Genomic DNA, 10,695 nt, shown 5'->3' with positions numbered 1-10,695 from the left:
TACACTCTTATTTGTCAATACTATTTTCCAAGTCCCAATTCCCTTCTTTTCTACTGTTTTTTAATTTCTTTCTAATTTATAACTGCCACATGAATATTTATCTCAGACTCTTGTTCTAGGAAACTCAATTTATGACATGTCCCACTCAACTTGGATCTTTTTACAAGTTGACCTAAATCAATTTGGGGAGAACTTGGACAATGATGAATAAGTGAAAAATAGAAAGAGAAAAAACACTTTCTTCTATATCATGGGATATTTCTGCTCACACAAAATGTATTCATTGCAGTCTCTTTAATGGAGCACTCATGCTTTGGTTCTTGTTTTACCATACAAAATGTCTCCAAAGGTGAGTATAGCACCTGAGATCCAAGAAAATATCTCCTAGTGCACCATACCTTAGAGATGAAGTAGGCTTTCATTTTCTGCATGTATACAAACCAACAAAAAGCCAAACAAACAAAAAAAAAACTTAAATTATGTGTGAATTCTTCTGGAAAGCAACAAAATTCCCCCATTTAAAAAAGAGGCCACAAGTGCTTAATGAGTGACCTGATAGTGGCTTTGGTACTACAGCGCCCATCATGCTTCATTGCTTAATGTAGCTATTACCTCTCTGAGTATTAATTCTAAGATCAAAAGCAAAAGACAGAATACAGATAGGGGAATTAGCAATGGCATCCCTGTGGCCAAAAACCATTATTACTTTATCTGAGCAAGTCCTTAATAGACCATCAGAAGTCAGCTGAGTATTGCTAGAAATAGCCTGAACACTTCCAGCTGAATCCTGTGCAAAGGCTGCTGACTGACAAAAACCATGCTCCAGTCTGTCTTCCTCCTTTTCATTTCCTTCTTCTGCAATGCTTGCACACACCCTCCGAGATACCTTATTTTCTTTCATTTCACCTAGCCAAAAATGGTCCCACAGAAATGTAAAAGATTACATAGATGGACTGGCTGAGGAAAATTATTTGTCTTCTTGTTAAAAGACTTCTATAAAAAGACAATTATACTAAGCTTTCATTTAATTCAGAATTTTTTCCCTACATCCACTCAAAATATCCTGCATATTATAACTGGCATCAACTGGCATCATTAAAGCGAGTGGCTAGTGGGTATTAAAATAAGGTAGAAGTTTTATAGCTTTCTGGAAGTTTCAGGAAGATAATGGGGTTGCAATTATTTTTATAAACTAAAGTTAAGTTGTAAAGATTAGGCATTATCACATTGTGCCTGAATGTACTCTTGATGCGTTATGAAGACTCTTGGTAAAATACGAAGAATATTTTTCAAAAGAGGGAGCATACTTACTTCTTTTTTTCCTTTTTGCTTCACTAGCTTCACGTGAACCTGCCGATCCAGAGTACATAGACCTTTTGTTACTGTGCATAGTATTTGTGGAATACATTTCTACTGAATCAGACCTCAAGCTTGTATAAAAGCTTGTTGTTCCTTTTGTGACTTGACGGTGTCTTTCTGGTTCAAAGAAAAGTGAAGATTTACCAGGACAGCAATGGCAGTAATAAATCCACATTAACGTTATTCCATGCTTTTTCTCACAAAGAATCACTTTCTCACAGAAAAGAAAATCCTACTGTATTTCCAGTTCTGATGAACAAATGTATTTGGGTCACACTTCATATTTACTTGTGTTCAGAAATGTGAAACACAGATAATTGGTCATGTAGTTTTCTTTGACATTCTAGTTTCCTGGGAACTATTGGCTACTATTTCATTCTATTGCAAACTTAAAAGGAAAGGGTTTCATGCCTTTTTCTGTTAGATTTGAGAGTAATGATCACCAGAAGAAAAAGAAAAGAAAAACACCCAAAAAACTAAAAGCAAGCAAGCAAAAAAATTCTTTATGTGTTGCAGCAGTTACTGTCTTTGTCTAACCAAATGTTCATTTTGTCAGAACAGAAAGGAAAAACCTCTAATATTTAATCAAGAGGTATTAAAATATTTAGATTTTATATCACGGAATATCAGACTTAGTTTAGTTTTTGCTTTTGGTAAAAACCCCTTTGCATTCACTACCTCATTCTTATAACCTTGTATGGAAAATAGCTACATCCACTTATCAGAAGAGTTTGTGGAAGGCGAGCTAATCAGCTATGAAACACAGATAAGGAAGGTGTGAAGCGTGGGATATGCATAGTACCTCCCTCCCTAAAGCAACACCCTGCTTCTGTATGGAGTAGAGCATCTGCCTCCACCACAGAATAAGTATAAATATCCAAGCAAAAACTCATCTTTGTTTTCCTTGCAGATTGCACAATTTATCTCCAATAACACACACATTCATCGTCACCAAAGCTCAGTGGAATAATTATGAGCATTTACTGAATAGACCTTGCAAAACCATATGCTGTTGGTGGAAAGAATGTGGAAGAGATACTGAAAACTGGCACAAATAATAAGACTGCAAAGTCAGCCACTTCCAGTTGAGCAGCATTTGAAAATCATATATGCAAGGAGAGTGGTCTATGACTGTAAATAGAGGCCTGGCTTTTCATGAAATCTAGTAGGAGAAATTTGATAGGAGAGAATAGAAACTTGAAAATTTATGTTATAAGACATATAATGTTTGAAAAAAGTTGTTAGAATGAAGTGTTAATACAAGTTATGTGTATATATAATATACATATGAATATATCTCTCTATAAAAATATATCCTATAATCTGCAATGTTAACAAAACATAATTAGCTTTTATATTTGCATTGAATATTGCACTTTACAAAACACTTTTCTACATATGTTCTCATTTGATTCATTCTATAGCTGTTGTTAGATATCATTATCCTCATTTTCTGGAAAATAAAACAGATTCACAGAGTTTAAAGGATTTGTCCAAGGTTGCAAATATGTAAGTGACAAAAATCACATCTCATGACATTCATCTAGATTTGGCAAATTCACAGTAGCTGAGATATAAAGGGAAATGTAGACTGTCAGAATCACAGGTCTGAATGCAATGCAAGTCAAAACTTTTTGAGACACCAAGCTCAAAGACGATTGTGGACACTAGGACATGCTAGAGAGGAAACACAAATTTCTAAGAGATAATGTTGGGATTAATGGTCCAATGAAGCAGATATAATGGATGGGAACATTCATAGCCTGAAGCAGTACCATTATTAGGAGGCTTATTTTCCATGTGAATTCATTGAAAAACTACAATTCTTAGTTGCCTTTTATCTCTCTTTTTTGAGTTTTTGTTTTGTGTTTTATTTTTTGGCGGCTGGCTGGTACAGGGATCCAAACCCTTGACCTTGGTGTTACAACACTGCACTCTAACTGATCTTTCTTAATTTTAAACCAGTTCCAATATCGTTCAGAGTTTTAAACCCAATTGTTTAAAAATAAATCAAAAGATTTAAAGAAACTTCCTCAGTTTTTGAGACATTTACACTGTCTTTTTCCATCACTATCTGTCCTGTTTCACTGCATTTTTCACCACCTGACTTAGTTATGATTGTCTATCATCTGTTCCTTCAACCATGTTGTAAGTATCATGAAGGTGAGATGTTTGTCTCATGAATTTTTAATCACTGCTGGAGACTTTATCTAGAGGTATGCCTTGTATTTCATAATAAGCGTTCATTATTTCTTGAATTTATTAATTTATTAATATGGTCGTATTGTGATTTTCCTCCTCTCTTTCACCAGCCCCTACTCCTGCTACAGCTCCTTTCTGTGGAGATTCTATAAGACTTCATTGTTTGATCTTTTCTCATAGGATTTTCTTCCTCATTTTTCAAAGCCAATTCATGATTAATGCTAATGCATTTTATTGTCCCTATGCTTTTCATTCTCACTGTCTACTTGTAGTCAAAGTACATGCTCCATGATAGCAAACTCCTTGTTTCTTTTCCTGACTTTATCTCTCTGATTGTTCAATGCAGCCTGAAATCCATTGCCATACCACCGTTACTAGAATGCCATTTTAATCAACTCACTCCATCATCCAGGAATGGCTATTGGCTCCTGAATCTTTTCAAATGTGCAGTAATCGGGAGAACAGAACATGCCTGCCAACTCACATATCCTTAAATCATTAGTGTATTTTTCTGATTGATCATCAGAGGGATATATCATTTTATCAGAAGCAGAGAAATATCACAGGCTGTGCGCAGATTCAACTAAAGTAGATCCCATTCCCTTCCACCCCCAAGATTCTAACAGAAGTATATGGAGCATTGTTCAGAAATACAGGGAGCTTTGTGACATTATTCTCTCAATGTAGAGTCTTTTCGGAACTAGAAATTTTGGTTATTTTGTGACAATATGAAGCTTACAACATCATTTAAAGGCTCTATTAGTTCTTGAATGAAAGTAAGTACCAACAAGACCAAATCCATGGGATTTTCCCAGATATATATAATAATATATCTGCTTTAAACTTTTCTGCTTTGTAGAAATTATATTTTTCTGCAGTTCAGTCACTCCTGCCTTTTCTCAATATAATTCTCCCACTTTCTAAAACAAAAACCACTGAAAATTTTAACCCACCTGAATTTTACTGCATTACATTGTCCAAGGTTGCAAACAAAACTTCTGAAGTACTTTAAAAAAAAGAAAGAAAAAATAGGAAAGAAAATTTTAAAAGGGAGCCACAAAAGAAAAGAAATAACAGATCCAAAATAAATTAAAATTTAAAAGGGGCAATCCCAAATAATCATGTTAGCATACTCTCCATAATCAAAGAACTGTCTCAACTGCTTACTTTGCATTAATTCAAATAGGAAAAAAAATTTGTTTGTTTCTTCTGACATATCAAAGTTATATCTTTGATTTAAACATTTATTCAGGCATATAAGAGGAACATTTTTATTTATTATTGGACACTAAAAAATTCTTATCTATTTTTTTATTGGGTGCAAGTCTGGTTGACTAATTGCTCAATTATTTGTGCATTTCATACACTTATTTGTTTTACATTAATCCAGCTGGAATATCTTGAGGATACTACTGTAAATAATAAACTTAACAACAATCATTAATTCATGTTTTGTGAGCCTTGAGTTTATTGGTGCACAATATATGCTCTCTCCATTTGAGGTTAATTTCTCTTGAGCTTCATTTTATTCTAGCAATAATTTATATTCATCTATGAGTACACGAATTAATTTTTAAAAGACCTATCTATTTCATTAAGAAATATATTTCCAGTAAAATTTTATTTTTCATGTTTTAATCAATTGTGTACTATTAATAATTGTATAGTAATTCAATACAAATAAACCTTGCTAACATTTAGAGCTTTATAGGAATTGAAAAATCAATTTCAATTTATAAATATAATTTAGTTGAAGAGAAGTATATTAGAGTGAGCCATAGAAAATGCTCATGCTTAAAGTGTAGTGTAATAGAATAAATTTCTGTGTAGGAAATATGAGTTGTTAAAGAAAGATGCAGGCTTGACTGAAAATGATCTAATGTTTCCCACTCCTGTGGGATTGCTTGGATTATGAGCTAAGTGGAATTCTTTACTTCTTCTTTTCTCAGATGGAGAGACTACACTAAAAGTGAATTTCCCATAAGACCAGTAGCTTCTCCAACCCTTAGAGAAGTCTACAATTTTTCATTGGATTCAAAACTTCCAGGTGATGAGCAGCTGTTATGCCAGATATTTTTCATAAAATGCTAGCATTAAAATGCAAACTTCTAGGTGTGAAAGTTATCCATGTGAGTCTTCACTGATAGGGTTGCTCTCACATTTTCCTATGAGAAATGAGAAAAATGGGAGAGATGGTCCATTCACTGAAATACAACCCCGCGTTGCATGTCCAGCCAAGCACCCTGCCTTCTTAGTGGGACAACGGGAATATAGGAGCCAATGCCTTCTCTCTTGTTGATGCAGGTCTTGTTAGCTTCTCTCAAACAAAATTTATCATTAACCCATACCCTAGATTGTGGAATATTAGCACAATAGGTGGGGCTGCATGTGGAACCTTCTCAATCAACATTGAAAAAATGTAAGAGCTATGAATATTTAAATATAACATTGCAATACAATTTTACGTGGACCTGTGGTGGGTATGAATTCACTTATATTCTATTGTACACACTTAATATTTCAATATTAAAACACACAGGAGATTAAGTGTTTTGCCACCATTTAAAATTTAGACTAAAAAATTTTAGACATCATAGATTTATAACTTATTAAAATTCTTTTAGGAAGTCTACAAACAAAAGTAAATTCTAATGACCAATAATCCAGATATTTAATTTTAAATTGATTAAGATCTGCTTACCCACAAATTAAACTTATTAGACATATAAAGAAGCATGAAAATATGACCAAAAGAAGAGGAGAGAAATCAGCTAATTAAAACCAACACATAGGTTTTTTTTGTTGTTGTTATATCTTTGTCTGGTTTGGGGATCAGGGTGATGCTGGCCTCATAGAATCAATTTGGGAGAAGGGCCTATGTTTCCACTTTTTGGAGTAGTTCAAAAAGTATTGTTATTAATTCTTTAAAGTTTTGGTAGAATTTAGCAGTGATGCCATCTGGTCCTGGGCTTTTCATTGTTGGGAAACAGCTAATTACTTCTTCAATTCTGTTGCTCATTATTGGTCAATTGAGGTTTTCAATGTCTTTTGGTTCAGTCTTGGTAGTTTGTATGTGTCCAGAAATTTATCTATATCCCCCAGGTTTTCAAATTTGTTGGCAAAATGTTGTTCATAATAGTTTCTAATTATTCTTTTTATTTCTGTGCTATTGGTTGTAATGTCTCCTTTTTCATTTCTGATTTTTGTTATTTGGGTCTTCTCTTTTTTTAGTTAGACTAGCTAAAGGTTTTTCTTCTCAAAAAATCAACTTTTTGATTGATCTTTTGTTTCATTTATTTCTGCTCTGATCTCAATTTTTTTTTTTCTGTCTACTCATTTTGAATTGTTTTTGCTTCTCTAGTTCTTTGAGGTGTAGCATCAGGTTGTTTATTTGGAGTTTCTCTACTCTTGATGAAAGCATTTATTGCAATAAACTTCCCTCTTTCTACTTCTATTGCAGCATCCCATAGGTTTTGGTATGATATGTCTTTATTTTCATTAGTTTCAAGAAATTTTTTGATTACCTGTTTAATTTCTTCTTTGAACCATAGGTTGTTAGCATGTTGTTTAATTTCCATGTATTTGTATAATTTCCAAAGTTTCTCTTGTTATTAATTTAATCTATTTTGACCTGAAAAGGATGCCAGGATCGTTCAACATATGCAAATTAACAAATGTGATACACCACATCAACAAAATTAAGGGCAAAAACCATATGATCATCTCAACTGATGCAGAAAAAGCATTTGACAAAATTCAACTTCCATTCATTATGAAGACATTCAATAAATTAGGTACAGAAGGAAAGTATGTCAACATAGTAAAGGCCATATACAAAAAAATCACTGTCAATTTCTCCCTGAATGGGGAAAAACTGAAAACTTATCCTTTAAGAAGAGGAACAAGACAAGGATGATCACTCTCACCACTCCATTTCACATAGTATTGGAAGCATTAGCCAGAGCAACCAGGCAAGAGAAAGAAATGAAGGGCATCTTGATTGGAAAGACAAAGTCAAACTGTCCCTGTTTGCAGATGACATAATTCCATATACAGAAAAACCTAAAGACTCTGACAAAACACTCCTAGAGCTGATAAACAAAATCAGTATAGTTGCAGGATACAAAATCAATATACAAAAATCAGTTGCTTTTTTGTACACCAACAAAGAACTAGCAGAAAGAGAAATCAAGAAAACAAGCCCACTTACAATAGCTACCAATAAAATAAAATAAAATACTTAGTAATAAATTTAACCAAGGAGGTGAAAGATGTCTATAATGAAAACTATAAATCACTGCTGAAAGAAATTAAAGATGACACAAAAAGATGGAAAAACATTCCATGTTCATAGATTTGAAGAATTAACATTTTGAAAATGTTTATACTACTCAAAGTGATCTACAGATTCAATGCAATCCCCATCAAAATGTCAATGACATTATTCACAGAAGTAGAAAAAACATTCGTAACATTCATGTGGAACAACAAAAGACCCCAAATAACCAAAGAAATCCTGAGGAAAGAAATAAAGCCAGAGACAATATACTACCTGACTTCAAATTATGCTACAAAGACATAATAACCAAAGCATAAAAAGAGACACACAGACCAGTGGAACAGACTAGAGAACCCAAAAATCAATCCATATACTTACAGCCAACTGATATTTGACAAAGGCAACAAGAACATACATTGGGAAAATGACTGCCTCTTCAATAAATGATGCTGGGAAAACTGCATGGATAGGAGAATGAAACTAGACCCATTCTTCTTGCCATACACCAAAATCAACTCAAAATGGATTAAAGACTTCAAATATAAGACCTGAAACTACAAAATTCCTAGACCAGAACATAGGGATAACACTTCAAGATGTAGGATTGGGCAAAGACTTTATGAATAAGACCCCAAAAGGACAGACAATAATAAAAAATAAACAAATGGGATTGCATCAGAATAAAAAGCTCCTGTAAAGCAAAGGAAACAATCAGCAGAATGAAAAGACAACCTACAGAATGGTAGAAAATAATTTGCAAACTATACATCTGACAAGGGATTAATGTTCAGAATATACAAGGAACTTAAATAACTTACACTAAAAAAACAAATAACCCAGTTAAAAAATGGGCAAAGGAGCTGAATAGATATTTCTCAAAATAAAATCTACAAATGGCCACTTAGGGATATGAAAAAAATGTTCAACATCACTAATCACCAAGGATATGCAAATCAAAACTACATTGAGATGTCATCTCACCTCACTTAGTATGGCTATTATAAAAAAGACAGAGAATGAAAATGTCAGCAAGGATACACTGTTTGTGGAACTGTAAATTAGTACAGCCTTTATGGAAAACAGTATGGAGGTTTCTCAAACAACTGTTCATAGAACTACCAGAATACCCATCAATTGCACTACTGGGTACACATCCAAAATAATGGAACACATCATGTCAGAGGGAAAACTTCACTCCCATGTTTATTTCATCTCTATCTACAATAGCTGAGATATGGAACCAATCTAAATTTTCATCTATGGATGACTGGATAAAGAAAATGTGGTATATATACACACAATGGATTACTACTTGGCCATAAAAAAGGATGAAGTTCTGCTATACACAGCAACATGGGTGAGCTTGGAGAAATTTATGCTAAGTGAAATTAGCCAGGCACAGAAAGAGAAATACCTCATGTCATCACTCATAAGTAGGAACTAAAAAAGAAAGAAAGAAAGAAAAAAAGAAACAAAGAAACTAAAAAAGGAACAATTAAACACAATAACACACTGAACTTTCAGAAAAAGAGAACAGAACCGTAGTTACTAGAAATGGGAAAGTGGGGGGAGGTTAGGAAGAAACTGGTCAATGGACACAAAGAATGAGTACGTTTTTTAATGATGAATATGCTAATTATCCTGATTTGATTATCACACATTGTACACGTTGTTAGTCAACACAGTACCCCACAAATACGTATAGTCAATTATGTTTCGATATTAAAAAATTACACAGAACTGACACATCAATGGAAAAGTAAATTAAAACAATTATTATTCTTGTATTCCATATGTTCAGAAATTTAGGTAGAGTAATGTAATATATAATAAAGACCAAATATAACTTCAAAAAAAGAAAACTACAAGGTCTAACATGAAAAGTATAGTAAATGGGATTAATGACAGACGAGACAATACAAAAGAAAAGGTAACTGACTTTAGGGTATAACAACAAGCAGCATCCAAAATGAAACACAAACACCGAAAAAAATCTGAAAAAAAATATGAACAGACCCAGTGAACTGTGACAGCCCCTCGCCCAAAAAAAGAATTGGAAAAAAAATAAACTTTTTCAAATTTGACAAAATTTCAGATTCAAAACTCTCAGGAAAACTCAAGAGCAAGAAATATTAAGTTAAGCACAATAAGACAAATCACAATCAAATTGTTCAAAAATAGTGATAAAGAGACAATCTTAAAAGCAGCCAAAAAAAATTAAAGATACTTTATGTACACAGTAAGAAAAATGAGATTGACAACAGATTTCTTGTCAGAAACCAGACAGGTGAGCAAAGACAGTACAGCAACCTCTTTTAATTACTATCAACTTTTAATTATACAAGCAGCAGAAATCTTTCAGAAATTATGCTGAAATAAATATGCTTACATATACAGAAAAGTTTATAATATATAATAGTAAAATGTATGACAAAAATAAAAGGCTGGGAAGGGAGAAGGAGAAGTATAATTTTTAGGGTTCTTATACTATAAGTGAAGTGTTATACTACCATTTGAAGATAGACTGTGATAAATTTAAGATTTATGCTGTCATCCAGGCATTGGCAAACCTATATTCAGGCTTATATATACAGCACACCACTTACTTTTATAAATAAAGTTTTATCAAAGCACAACCATGTCATTATTGAAGGCAGCTTTCATGCTTCAACAGCCTAGTTAAGTAGTTGTGACTACACGACTGGAAAACCAGAATATATTTACTATCTGACCCTTTACAGAAAAAGTTTTCTGAACACTGCTATACACACTAAATCAACCACTAGAATACAAGAGTTGTAGCTGATAAATCAACAGAAGAGATAAAATGGAACCATAAAGAAGCACTCATTTAA

Source organism: Cynocephalus volans, chromosome 5 (assembly GCF_027409185.1).
Source record: "Cynocephalus volans isolate mCynVol1 chromosome 5, mCynVol1.pri, whole genome shotgun sequence".
NCBI lineage: Eukaryota > Metazoa > Chordata > Mammalia > Dermoptera > Cynocephalidae > Cynocephalus > Cynocephalus volans.
This window is presented reverse-complemented; position numbering follows the sequence as displayed.